The sequence below is a fragment of the Coregonus clupeaformis genome, chromosome 21, assembly GCF_020615455.1.
Source record: "Coregonus clupeaformis isolate EN_2021a chromosome 21, ASM2061545v1, whole genome shotgun sequence".
NCBI classification, from domain to species: Eukaryota; Metazoa; Chordata; class Actinopteri; order Salmoniformes; family Salmonidae; genus Coregonus; species Coregonus clupeaformis.
In genome coordinates, this window is record NC_059212.1 from 25149840 (window position 1) to 25165223 (window position 15384).

At 42.4% G+C, this 15384-nt stretch overlaps 1 protein-coding gene across 3 annotated transcripts in view; it reads left to right on the forward strand.

Moving 5' to 3' along the window:
* The window catches only part of LOC121535149 (glypican-5), a 209612-nt gene that overhangs the window by 26099 nt on the left and 168129 nt on the right, over positions 1-15384 (forward strand). The gene's annotated exons all lie outside the window — the stretch shown is intronic.

Consider the following 15384-nt stretch of genomic DNA (forward strand, 5'->3'; position numbering starts at 1 on the left):
AAAAAACATAAAGTCAAAAATACAACAGAAAATATATATACAGTGTGTGCAAATGTAGAAAGTTATGGAGGTAAGGCAATAAATAGGCTATAGTGCAAAATAATTACAATAGTATTAACACTGGAATGCTAGATGTGCAAGAGATTATGTGCAAATAGAGATACTGGGGTGCAAAAGAGCAAAAATAAATAACAATATAGGGATGAGGTAGTTGGGTGGGCTAATTTCAGATGGGCTGTGTACAGGTGCAGTGATCGGTAAGGTGCTCTGACAACTGATGCTTAAAGTTAGTGAGGGAGATAAGAGTCTCCAGCTTCAGAGATTTTTGCAATTCGTTCCAGTCATTGGCAGCAGAGAACTGGAAGGAATGGCGGCCAAAGGAGGTGTTGGCTTTGGGAATGACCAGTGAGATATACCTGCTGGAGCGCAGACTACGGGTGGGTGCTGCTATGGTGACCAATGAGCTAAGATAAGGCGGGGGATTTGCCTAGCAGTGATTTATAGATGGCCTGGAGCCAGTGGGTTTGACGACGAACATGTAGTGAGGACCAGCCAACAAGAGCGTACAGGTCACAGTGGTGGGTGGCGTATGGGGCTTTGGAGACAAAACGGATGGCACTGTGATAGAATACATCCAATTTGCTGAGTAGAGTGTTGGAGGCTATTTTGTAAATGACATCGCCGAAGTCAAGGATCGGTAGGATAGTCAGTTTTACGAGGGCATGTTTGGCAGCATGAGTGAAGGAGGCTTTGTTGCGAAATAGGAAGCCGATTCTAGATTTAACTTTGGATTGGAGATTCTTTATGTGAGTCTGGAAGGAGAGTTTACAGTCTAACCAGACACCTAGGTATTTGTAGTTGTCCACATACTCTAGGTCAGACCCGTCAAGAGTGGTGATTCTAGTCGGGTGGGCGGGTGCCAGCAGCGTTCGATTGAAAATGCTTTTATTGTAAATTCTGCTCGGCACATGCAGCTAACAAAAACATATGGAAATGTCTGCTTTACCCAAAATTACAACCAAATAATTGCAGCATTACCGCAAAAATGAAAGAGGAAAGTGGAAGGGGGAAAAAGAAGGAACTTGTCTGTCGGCCTTGCATTAAAGAACATAATTGGTTAAAGAAAATTGTGATAAATAAAAAAGTTTCATTTAAAGACCAAAGGATTGACAGCCGTCCCATATAGATTGCAAAATAGTTGGGAAGAGATTTTTGACGTACCGATTCCATGGCATAGTGTTTATGAACTGATACGCAAAACGACACCGGATTCAAAACTTAGAATTTTTCAATTAAAATTATTATATAAAATTCTTGCTACCAATAGAATGTTATTTATATGGGGGATACAATCTTCCCAGCTCTGCAGATTTTGCTGCGAAGAGACAGAATCATTAGATCATTTGTTTTGGTACTGTCCATTTGTAGCTTGTTTTTGGACACAGGTCCAGGAATGGCTAAAGGATTGCAATATTTACCCTGCACATAGCACTACTGGGTGATCTGAAAAGTCATAGTCAATCGATCAATAATATAATAATACTTTTAGCAAAGATGTTTATTTTCAATTTACAATCTGTAGAAACAATGAGAATAGAAAGGTTCAGAACTTTTGTAAAACATCACAGTACAGTTGAAAAATATATGGCAAATAGAAATCCAATGTGGATGGTGTTAAGAGATAGATGGGTGGTGTTGAATGAAGTTGAAGGATGGGACTAATAACAACAAGATACAGTGAGGGAAAAAAGTATTTGATCCCCTGCTGATTTTGTACGTTTGCCCACTGACAAAGAAATGATCAGTCTATCATTTTAATGGTAGGTTTATTTGAAGGCAGCTGGGACCATAGTCACCAAGAAAACAATTGGTAACACACTACGCCGTGAAGGACTAAAATCCTGCAGCGCCCGCAAGGTCCCCCTGCTCAAGAAAGCGCATATACATGCCTGTCTGAAGTTTGCCAATGAACATCTGAAGGATTCAGAGGAGAACTGGGTGAAAGTGTTGTGGTCAGATGAGACCAAAATCGAGCTCTTTGGCATCAACTCAACTCGCCGTGTTTGGAGGAGAAGGAATGCTACCATCCCCCCCGTCAAACATGAAGGTGGAAACATTATGCTTTGGGGGTGTTTTTCTGCTAAGGGGACAGGACAACTTCACCGCATCAAATTTTGCACTTCAGTTGCACTTCTCCACTCGGATGAAATATCTTTGCCCTTGTCGTTGGATCACCAGACAGCGCTCTGACTGATCTGTTCAGTCTACTTTTCTCAGGTACTTTCCTCCTGTGTAGTTGTTCTCCGGTAGCAAGTTAAAATGTAAGAATAACCTTAAGCAAAACGTTAGGAAATGTAGCTCGCTACATTCTTTCTATGATAAACATGAGAAATATGATGGCAAAAAATACCTTGCTTTTTCATCGTAAGCTAATTTACTTAGCTGTGTGTGGCTGCTAGCCAAATAGCATTGCACTTCTGTTGTCAACTTCTGTTGCCAAATGTGTTGCACTAATGTATTTTTGGTGAAGAAAAATTATAGAGGGTGTTCTTTAATGGAAGCCTCTCCAACATAATCCTGGTAGAATCAGGAATTCCCCAGGGCAGCAGTCTAGGCCCCTTACTTTTTTAAATCTTTACTATTGACATGCCAATAGCCTTGAGTAAAGCCAGTGTGTCTATGTATGCGGATGACTCAACACTATCACGTCAGCTACTACAGCGAGTGAAATCACTGCAACACTTAACAAAGAGCTGCAGTTTCAGAATGGGTGCCAAGGAATAAGTTAGTCCTAAATATTTCAAAAACTAAAAGCATTGTATTTGGGACAAATCATTCACTAAACCCTAAACCTCAACTAAATCTTGTAATAAATAATGTGGAAATTGAGCAAGTTGAGGTGACTAAACTGCTTGGATTAACCCTGGATTGTATACTGTCATGGTCAAAACATGTTGATACAACAGTAGCTAAGATGGGGAGAAGTCTGTCCATATTAAAGCTCTGCTCAGCCTTTTTAACAACACTATCAACAAGGCAGGTCTTACAGGCTCTAGTTTTGTCGCACCTGGACTATTGTTCAGTCGTGTAGTCAGGTGCCACAAAGAGGAATTACAATTGGCTCAGAACAGGGCAGCACGGCTGGCCCTTAAATGTACACGGAGAGCTAACATTAATAATATGCATGTAAATCTCTCATGGCTCAAGGTACAGGAGCGATTGACTTCATCACTACTTGTTTTTGTAAGAAGTGTTGACATGCTGAATGCACCGAGGTGTCTGTTTAAACTATTAGCACACAGCTCGGACACCCATGCATACCCCACAAGACATGCCACCAGAGGTCTCTTCACAATCCCCAAGTCAAGAACAGACTATGGGAGGCGCACAGTGCTACATAGAGCCATGACAACATGGAATTCTATTCCACATCAGATAACTGATGCAAGCAGTAGAATCAGATACAAAAAACAGATAAAAATACACCTTATGGAACAGCAGGGACTGTGAAGAGACACACACACAGGCAGAGACACACATACGCATGATATGACACGCACTCTACACACACGTACACATGGATGTTGTATTGTAAATATGTGATAGTGGAGTAGTGGCCTGAGGGAACACACTAAATGTATTGGGTAAAGTGTTATGAAATGTAATGTCATGTAATGTTGCTGGACCCCAGGAAGAGTATCTGCTACCTTGGCAGCAGCTAATGGCGATCCTTAATAAATACAAATACAAATAGTAGTTGCACGCCCCTTATCACTATATTAAAATAAGTACACCACTGTTTTTTTTTTGTTGGTCATTTAGACACTCTTATCCAGAGAGACTTACAGTTAGTGAGTGCATACATATATTTTTTCATACTGGCCCCCCGTGGGAACCGAACCCACAACTCTGGCGTTGCAAATGCCATGCTCTACCAACTGTGCTACACGGGACTATGTTGACTTTCAATATAAAATGCAGGTGAAATGGTTTAAAATGCAGATTCTGAAAATGCATATTTCTGAAAGCTAATGTGACCCCTGGTATAGCGTACACTGCACACAGGCCCTAGTCTGAGCCTCAGGCCTGCTGTAGTTTATGGGCGGAAGTCTGTCCGCTGTCTGCCTGCTTGGCTTTCTCTCTCTGAGGGCAGCAGTAGATGGATGGTTGGCAGGTCTGCCAGAGGGGTTAGTTCGGCTGCCAGAGGGGCTTTTACTGGGCCAAACGAGGCCAAGCCCCGGGCCAGCTCCGGTCCAGCCCCCCCTGCCTTGTCCTCTCCGATTGGGGTGACTGGTAATTGCAATGTCATTTGAAATTTCCTAAACGGACAGATTTTTCTCTCTAAACCTCCAACGCTATCCCGCAAAGTCTGCTGGCGAGCGGTTCTGAATGTTTTTGGTGCTGCAGGAATTTGTGTACCGTACAATTTGTTTTACAAGACAATGTACTGCGTGCATAGGCATTATGCTGGCCAGTTTGGTTTTATATGATTGTTGTTCGGATACCAGTGGTCGCTTGACTCCTTTATGGAAATATGCATGCATGATATATTCAAGTACTGGAGAGTGGGTCAAGTTGAGCCACCGCTTGTTTCTAGGAAACCATACACAAAATTAATCATGTGACCAAATATTTAGGAAGAGTTCATCATTTCATGGAGTCCGATGGAAGAAACCATGTGGAAAAAGTGGTAAGCAAGTTAGGTCCAAAAAACTGATTTTCACAAAGTTAATTGAATTTATTGTGTTCTTGGTTTCATGGTGCTTATATCTAAAGCAAAGTATATAGTTTTATATATCAGTTGGGGTCTGTATAAGCTACAATATGAGGTCCTAAACCTAGCATGAAAATTCATCGTTGTAGCTGTGTGGACTAATATAGTCAAAATGTTTGCCTTGGGGTAAGTTGAACCAATGGCATACTATGCCAATAATTTTTGCAATGTGTCATGCATATGAACTCAAGATAGTGCATTTGTATTGTTACAGAGCAGACATCATCATGCCTGTGTATACAAAGTAAAACAAGCAGGGGTCTAGCCACCCTTGAGGTTCTTGAGAGCAGCCAAGGAAGTGAGAGAAGGGAAGAAGTCAATTTGAGCAGCAGCAAGGGATGAAAAAGTAGACTGAATGACACTGAAGAGGTACATTGACAATAAAGAAAATGAACATGTATGATAAAGATAGAGTAGCAGTGGCACACAAGGTCTTATCTGATGACATGAAGTCTGAGCTTGCTAAACATATCAAGAATCTCACAGACCAGTTTCATGGGCTTAGTAGCCTCAAATGCAGAGAACTTGCCTACGAATTGGCACAGCATTCCTGTCCCAGACAACTGGTCAAGAAGGGTAAGTGATATTGAACAGAGAGCTCTACGTCTGAATGTAGGCATACATTTAAGATATACAATATACCATACCCCCATTCCATGAATTAAACTTTGACCTACCAGCACCATCACCCACTGTCACAGGACATCATCACCCACTTACCCCAAGGCTGCTCAACTTACCCTGTCCCTATGCTCAATTTACCCCATACCTGGGGTAAATTGTGTCAAGAGAGAGGTGCTTTCTGCTTGAGCCAACATGCATGGCATTTACAGTGAATGTGATCTCTGCGAACGTCGGGGAAAATGCCTTTAAAATCTATCCCTGCACATTCAGTGGCGTAGCACAGTTTTGCGAGGGCTGAGAGAGTTTTGCCATGAGGCTGAGAGAAATGTGCAGTTTTATAGCTAATCTCATGCTATTCTACACATTTTGCCATGAGGCTGAGATAAAATTGAGCAGTTTTAAAGCTAATTTCCTGTAATTATGATGTTTTCATATCAAGTTTCAAGTCCAGTTTCAAGTTTAATGTCACATGCACAAGTACAGTGAAATTCCTTTCTAGGCAAGCTCTGGGGGGTGGGGGCTGTGGGTGGATCTGCTATGCCAGTATGGGGTGGCAGGTAGCCTAACGGTTTAGAGCATTGGGCCAGTAACTAAAAGGTCACTGGATCAAATCCCTGAGCCGGCAAAGTGAAGAAATCTGCTGTTCTGCCCTTGAGCAAGGCAGTTAACCCCGAACAACAACTGCTCCCCAGGCACCGATGACGTCAATTAAGGCAGCCCCCTGCATCTCTCTGAATCAGAGGGGTTGGGTTAAATGCGGAAGACACATTTCGGTTGAATGCATTCAGTTGTGCAACTGGTATCCCTCTTTCCTTTAAACTACCTGACCCCAGGAGAGCTGTAGTTGCACATATGAGCCTGAAGGGGCGCCAGGGAGCCCTCTATTAATCTCCACCCAAACAGATTGACCCAAACTGAACTAGGGCCTGGGAGTCAGAGGAGACCTGATGAATAATAGATCACAAACATTAAAACACTTTAATCCCATATATTTTTCTCCCATGGATGGAAGCTTTAAGTGTTCTTTTTTTCTTCCTTTCTACAACCTCTTTGTATGTTCAAATAGTATAGATTAGACTAGACTGGACTAGTATAAATCCTATAATGACATTAGCTCCTATTTTTCCTTAATTCCAGCCTTGAATATGAACAATTTGGCACAGTGAGATGATCAAATTAAGACATAATAAAGGCCTCAGTACAATATTCTAGCGGATGGATTAATTTGTCATTATGAACATAACTTCCTGCTTACTTCATGTCTGGAGCCTTCTGAAGCAAGGTCAGGTGCTCAACTGCTCATGTCTCGACAGAAATAGACTTAATCGACTATGGAACAACAATAGAAGCTATGATGATGATGATGATGTCAGTTGCCTTGGTTCCCAGGGCCATCTAAGGACAACTTGTCCCGTTGGCGTGCTGCGTGGAGATTTGGCGTGTGTTGCTGTGGAGAAAGTCAAGTAGGGGAGCGACTGCTAGCAAGCTGTTTTACATTTTAGTCATTTAGCAGACGCTCTTATCCAGAGCGACTTACAGTTAGTGAATACATATTTTTTTATACTGGCCCCCCGTGGGAATCGAACCCACAACCCTGGCGTTGCAAATGCCATGCTCTATCAACTGAGCTACATCCCTGCCGGCCATTCCCTCCCCTACCCTGGGCCAATTGTGCGCCGCCCATGAGTCTCCCGGTCGCGGCCGGCTGCGACAGAGCCTGGATTTGAACCAGGATCTCTAGTGGCACAGTTAGCACTGCGATGCAGTGCCTTAGACCACTGCGCCACTCAGGAGTTTTAAATATCATAGGAAGTCACTATTATGACATGACGGTGGAGCGGAGACATGCTTGGGATGGTGACATTCTTCCCTTTCTAATTGGTGTGTGCGTATATGTGTGTGTTTCAGACTGATCGAAGATACTTGTGTGTTGTGTACCTATGACCCTACTGTATCAGAATAGATAACATTGTCACCCACTCTCTCATCATCTCCATCATCCAGTTTCAGCTCTTGAAGGCGTCCTACCCCCCCCCCCCCCCCACACACACACTTTCTCACTCTCTCTTGACTCATTGTTCATGTCACACCGACTAACGATCGAGGCTCAGCCAAAGATTTGACAGGCCCACGCGTAGGCAGATGTGAGTGTGTGTGTGTGTTTTGTTTGGCGGTTGTGTCTTTTGTTAGCCCCAACAGCCTACTGTGTCATGTCATGTATGGGTGGGGACTTGTCACAAGTGTGACCCCATGACAACTAATGCAGAGTCACATCCCATTGACACAGAACGGAACGAAACCGTTTCACAACTTTTTCTCCTGTTTATGGGTAGTGAACAACTCGCTCCTCCTGGCCTCCTCCCTTCTGACACCACTTTTACCTTTAACATCAGATAGCTAAACCTCTCTCACTGCCAAGCCAGCCTGAATGTTCTGGTCAGATGAGGAGGACTGGCCAGGCCAACTTAACCCCCTAGTGAAGTTCTTTACCCCTGTAGTAGAGCTGGGACTATAAACTGAAAAGTATTGACAGAGCATAGCGATCAGTTATCGCAGGCATTTTGCTGATAGCGTTTAATACGATAAGTAGCCTATACTAGAGAAATGTGAAGTTTGAATTGAAATAAGTTTGATAATATGGGTGATTGTTAAATGGACAATTGTTGGCTACAACCATCAAACTAGTATTAATAGTTTAAAGGATAATAAATAAACTGTGGTGCACATTAATGTTATAAATGTATTGTTCTATTTATCATTATCGCATCAATTGAGGCAATTTATGTATGGATTTTTGTCCATATCACCCAGCTCTACCCTGTAGTGAAGTCTTTCCCTCGTTTCTGGCTAGTAAATACACTCCTGGCCTCCACTAAGTTAGTAGATTGAACATCACTTAGGTTATTCTCCAATCTTCACCTTTAACATCAGTCAGACAGGTCACCTAAATCCCGCAGAGACAGGTCACACTAACTAGGGGTCAGAGGTCAGGAGGCTAGGGGTCAGGTACTTACACACACACAGACAGGTCACACTAAAACCGGGGGGGTCAGGAGCGGTCAGGATCCGTACATAATATTCTAATTGATAGTGAGTGTTGGGACTAGAGGGAATGGGGTTTAGCCCCAGTCTAGTCTGAGTCTGAGCCGGACCAGATTAGACCCAAAGGGGCTTTGGTAGACAAGAGGACCAGCCTGACCGTTAGAGTGCTCCAGCCAATCAGATCTGGACTAATCTCAAGCCTTTTATTGGCTGAGCCAGGCTGGAGCAGATTGACCAGACACTTATAGAACAGGCCTCTGTGTGTATCTGTGAGAGTGTGCTGGTTCCAGGAGGGTCATGTCAGTCCATCAGTGATTACTGTCCAATCACCTCTTGTTACTCTGCTTGTTTCCTTGTTTACCATTAACTCTGGTAGGGTTGACTAGACTCTGCTTGACTGTGCTTCTAGGATTATACTACAGGTGTTTGTGTGTGTGTGTGCGTGTTTGTGTGTATGTGTGTATGTGTGTGTGTGATGATTGAGTGTGAATGATCAGATTACCCTAGCCCAGACCATAACCTTATCCATGAGGTTGTTGAAACATAGCTTACCCTGTATCAGTGGCCAGGCGAATGGGGACTGGACACTCAGCAAAATGCCATAGCTGCGACCCAAATTGCACCCTATTCCTATATAGTGCACTACTTTTGACGAGAGCCCTATAGGCACTGGTCAAAAATAGTGCACTATATATGGAATAGGGTGCTATTTTGAACACAACCCATGTCAACATATGAGTTCTGGAGTTGAGGAGTGTGTGTTGTTTACACACTCCGTCATCACCATGGATACATACTAACACACAGGTGAAATCAAATCAAAGTTTATTGGTCGCTTACACAGATTTGCAATGTTATCGCAAGTGCAGTGAAATGCTTGTGTTTCTAGCTCCAACAGTGCAGTAATACCTAGCAATAATAAAAAATAGAAAATACACACATGATCCAGATTTTTTACTGAAGAAATATCAGAATGAGCAATGTCAGACCGCAATATAAATATATATATATATATATATATATATATATATATATACATTGAACAAAAATATAAACGCAACATGTAAAGTGTTGGTCCCATGTCATGAGCTGAAATAAAAGATCCCCGAAATTTTCCATACACACAAAAAGCATATTTCTCTCTGAATTTTGTGCACAAATTTGTTTACATCCCTGTTAGTGAGCATTTATCCTTTACCAAGATAATCCATTCACCTGACAGATGTGGCATATCAAGAAGCTGATTAAACAGCATGATCATTACACAGGTGCACCTTGTGCTGGGGACAAGAAAAGGCCACTCTAAAATGTGCAGTTTTGTCACACAACACAATGCCTCAGATGTTTCTCTACCATAAGCCGCCTCCAATGTCGTTTTAGAGAATTTGGCAGTACGTCCAACTGGCCTCACAACCACAGACCACGTGTATGGCATCTTGTGGGCGAGTTGTTTGCTGATGTTAACACTGAGTGCCCAATGGTGGTGGTGGGGTTATGGTATGGGCAGGCATAAGCTACGGACAATGAACACAATTGCATTTTATTGATGGCAATTTGAATGCACAGAGATACCGTGACGAGGTCCTGAGGGCCATTGTGAGGCCCATTTTTTAAAGGTATCTGTGACCAACAGATTCATATCTGTAATCCCAGTTATGTGAAATCCATACATTTACGGCCTAATTAAATTATTTCAATTGACAGATTTCCTTATATGAACTGTAACTCAGTAAAATCTTTGAAATTGTTGCATGTTGAGTTTATATTTTTGTTCAGTATACATATAATGGTGTATAGAGACAGTATTGACAGTATATGAATAGAAAGGTGTGTACAGCAGTAGTTATGTAGGATGAGCCATGACTGGAACACAGTATATACATAAAAAGTGGGTAAAACTGTTTGTAAACATTATTAAAATGACTAGTGTTCACTGACTCTATGTATACTAAACAAAAATATTAATTCAAAATGCAACAATTTGAACGATTTTACTGAGTTACAGTTCATATAAGAAAATCAGTAAATTTAAATAAATTCATTAGGCTCTAATCTATGGATTTCACATGACTGGGATTAAATAAAATAAAATAAAATTGTATTTGCCACATGCGCCGAATACAACAGGTGTAGACATTACTGTGAAATGCTTACTTACAGCCCTTAACCAACAATGCATTTATTTCTTAATAAAAAAGTAAAATAAAACAACAACAACAAAAAAGTGTTGAGAAAAAAAGAGCAGAAGTAAAATAAAATAACAGTAGGGAGGCTATATACAGGGGGTACCGGTGCAGAGTCAATGTGCGGGGGCACTGGCTAGTTGAGGTAATATGTACATGTGGGTAGAGTTAAAGTGACTATGCATAAATAATGAACAGAGTAGCAGCAGCGTAAAAAAGATGGGGTGGGGGTGCAAATAGTCTGGGTAGTCATGATTAGCTGTTCAGGAGTCTTATGACTTGGGGGTAGAAGCTGTTGAAAAGCCTTTTGGACCTAGACTTGGCGCTCCGGTACCGCTTGCCGTGCAGTAGCAGAGAGAACAGTCTATGACTCGGGTGGCTGGAGTCTTTGACAATTTTGAGGGCCTTCCTCTGACACCGCCTGGTATAGAGGTCCTGGATGGCAGGAAGCTTGGCCCCAGTGATGTACTGGGCCGTACGCACTACCCTTTGTAGTGCCTTGCGGTCGGAGGCCGAGCAGTTGCCATACCAGGCGGTGATGCAACCAGTCAGGATGCTCTCGATGGTGCAGCTGTATATTTTTTTTAGGATCTGAGGACCCATGCCAAATCGTTTCAGTCTCCTGAGGGGGAATAGGCTTTGTTGTGCCCTCTTCACGACAGTCTTGGTGTGTTTGGACCATGTTTCTCGGTTCCAGCTTTGATGCACCTGTACTATCTCCGCCTTCTAGATGGTAGCGGGGTGAACAGGCCGTGGCTCGGGTGGCTGAGGTCCTTGATGATCTGCTTGGCCTTCCTGTGATCGGGTGCTGTAGATGTCCTGGAGGGCAGGCAGTGTGTCCCCGGTGATGCGTTGGTCTGACCGCACCACCCTCTAAAGTGCCCTGCGGTTGCGGACGGTGCAATTGCCGGGTCTTAGGGGCCAAGCCAAATTTCTTCAGCCTCCTGAGGTTGAAGCTTTTGACCCTCTCCACTGCGGCCGGTCAATGTGGATGTGGGCGTGTTCTCTCTGCTGTCTCCTTTAGTCCACGATCAGCTTCTTCCTTTTGTTGACGTTGAGGGAGAGGTTATTTTTCCTGGCACCACTACGCCAGGACTCTCACCTCCTCCCTGTAAGCAGTCTGCATCACATTGGATGATCACAATATAGTGGCTATATCCAGGAAAGCCAAAGTTTCAAAAGCTGGGCCTACATTTTTAAATTTTATTTAACCTTTATTTAACTAGGCAAGTCAGTTAAGAACAAATTATTCTTTGCAATGACGGCCTACGCCAGCCAAACCAGGACGACGCTGGGCCAATTGTGCTCTGCCCTATGGGACTCCCAATCACGGCCGGTTGTGATACAGCCTAGAATTGAACCAGGGGTCTGTAGTGACGCCTCAAGCACTGAGATGCAGTGCCTTAGACCGCTGCGCCACTCGGGAGCCCAAAATAGTGTATAAGAGATCATACAATAGATTTTGCTGTGACTCTTATGTGGATGATGTTAAAAACATTTGTTGGTCTGATGTGATTAATAAGGAGCATCCAGACACTTTACTTTATGAATTTATGAAATTGCTTCTTCCAATTATTGATAAACATGCACCTGTCAAGACTGTTAGAACTGTTAAGGCTCCATGGATTGATGAGGAATTGAAAAACTGTATGGTTGAAAGAGATGGGGTAAAATGAGTGGCTAATAAGTCTGGCTGCACATCTGACTGGCTGACTTACTGCAAATTGAGATAATATGTGACTAAACTCAACAAAAGGAAGAAGAAACTGTATTATGAAGCCAAGATCAATGATAGAAAGAATGATGGGAAAAACTTTGGAGTACTTTAAATGAAATCAGATGGCTTATTCATCATGAAACCATTTGATGTTTCCAATTATTTTAATGATTACTTCTTTGGCAAAGTGGGGAAACTTAGGCAGGAAAAGGCAACAACGAACAGTGAGCCATCGTATTCATGCATAAAACAACAAATAATGAAAGAAAAGCATTGCAAATTTGAATTTTGTAAAGTTAGTGTGGGAGAGGTGGAAAAAGTATTGTTATCGATCAGTAATGACAAACCTCCTGGCACTGACAACTTAGATGGAAAGCTACTAAGGATGGTAGCTGAGTCTATAGCCACTCCTATCTGTCATATCTTTAATCTGAGCCTAGAGGAAAGTCTTTGTCTTCAGGGCTGGAGGGACACCAAAGTAATTCCGCTACCCAAGAGTGATAAAGTGGCCTTTACTGGTTCTAACAGCAGACCTATAATCTTGCTGCCAGCTCTTAGCAAACTGTTGGAAAAAATGGTGTTTGACCAAATACAATGCTATTTCTCTGTAAACAAATTAACAACAGACTTTCAGCAGAGAAGGGCACTCAACATGTACTGCACTGACACAAATGACTGATGATTGGTTGAAAGAAATTGATTCTACGAAGATTGTGGGAGCTGTACTGTTAGATTTCAGTGCAGCCTTTAATATTATTGATCATAAACTGTTCTTGAAAAAACATATGTGTTATGGCTTTTCAACCTCTGTCATATCGTGGATTCAGAGCTATCTATCTAATAGAACTCAAAGGATTTTCTTTAATGGAACCTTCTCTAATGTTAAACATGTAAAGTGTGGTGTACCACAGGGCAGCTCTCTAGGCTCTCTACTCTTTTCTATTTTTACCAATGACCCGCCACTGGCATTAAACAAAGCATGTGTGTCCATGTATGCTGATGAATCAACCATATATGCATCAGCAACCACAGCTAATGAAGTCACTGAAACCCTTAACAAAGAGTTGCAGTCTGTTTTGGAATGGGTGGCCAGTAATAAACTGGTCCTGAACATCTGTAAAACTAAGAGCATTGTATTTGGTACAAATAATTCCTTAAGTTCTAGACCTCAGCTGAATCTGGTAATGAATGGTGTGGCTCTTGAACAAGTTGAGGAGACTAAATTACTTGGCATTACCTTAGATTGTAAATTGTCATGATCAAAACATATAGATTCAATGGTTGTAAAGATGGGGAGAGGTCTGTCCGTAATAAAGAGATGCTCTGCTTTTTTGACACCACACTCCAAAAAGCAAGTTCTGCAGGCTCTAGTTTTGTCTTATCTTGATTATTGTCCGGTCGAGTGCTGCAAGGAAAGACCTAGTTAAGCTGCTGCTGCCCAGAACAGAGTGGCACGTCTTGCTCTTCATTGTAATAAGAGGGCTGATATAAATACTATGCATGCCAGTCTCTCTTGGCTAAGAGTTGAGGAGAGAATGACTGCATCACTTATTTTTATAAGAAACATTAATGTGTTGAAAATCCCAAATTATTTGCATAGTCAATTTACACACAGCTCTGACACACACACTTACCCCACCAGACATGCCACCAGGGGTCTTTTCACAGTCCCCAAATCAAGAACAAATTCAAGAAAGCGTACAGTATTATATAGAGCCATTATTGCATGGAAGTCTGTTGAATCAATCAAATGTATTTGTATAGCCCTTTTTACATCAGCAGATGTCACAAAGTGCTATACAGGAACCCAGCCTAAAACCCCAAACAGCAAGCAATGCAGATGTAGAAGCACGTTCCATCTCATATTGCTCAAATAAACAGCAAACCTGGTTTCAAAAAATGGATAAAGCAACACCTCACTGCACCACGCCTCTCCCCTATTTGACCTATATAGTTTGTGTGTATGTATTGATATGTAGGCTACGTGTGCCTTTTTTTATGTATGTAGTTCTGTCCTTGAGCTGTTCTTGTCTATTAATGTTCTGTATTATGTCATGTTTCATGTTTTGTGTGGACCCCAGGAAGAGTAGCTGCTGCTTTTGCAACAGCTAATGGGGATCCTAATAAAATACCAAAAATACCAATCATTGTTGGTAATCAGGCCAACCACTGTTGTGTCGTCAGCAAACTTGATGATTGAGTTCCAGACGTGCGTGGCCACGCAGTCACTGGTGAACAGGGAGTACAGGAGGGGGCTGAGGATGCACCTCTGTTGGGCCCCCATGTTGAGGATCAGCGTGGTGGAGGTGTTGTTGCCTACTTTCACTACTTGGGGCTGGCCCGTCAGGAAGTCCAGGACCCAGTTGCACAGGGAGGGGTTCAGACCCAGGGCCCCAAGCTTAATGATGAGCTTGGAGGACACTATGGTGTTGAAGGATGAGCTGTAGTCGATGAACAGCATTCTTACATACAGTTGAAGTCGGAAGTTTACATACACCTTAGCCAAATACGTTTAAACTCAGTTTTTCACATTTCCTGACATTTAATCCTAGTAAAAATTCCCTATCGTAGGTCAGTTAGGATCACCACTTTATTTTAAGAATGTGAAATGTCAGAATAATAGTAGAGAGAATGATTTATTTCAGCTTTTATTTATTTCATCACATTCCCAGTCAGAAGTTTACATACACTCAATTAGTATTTGGTAGCATTGCCTTTAAATTGTTTAACTTGGGTCAAACGTTTCGGGTAGCCTTCCACAAGCTTCCCACAATAAGTTGGGTGAATTTTGGCCCATTCCTCCTGACAAAGCTGGTGTAACTGAGTCAGGTTTGTAGGCCTCCTTGCTCGCACACACTTTTTCAGTTCTGCCCGCACATTTTCTATAGGATTGAGGTCAGGGCTTTGTGATGGCCACTCCAATACCTTGACTTTGTTGTCCTTAAGCCATTTTGCCACAACTTTGGAAGTATGCTTGGGGTCATTGTCCATTTGGAAGACCCATTTGCGACCAAGCTTTAACTTCCTGACTGATGTCTTGAGAT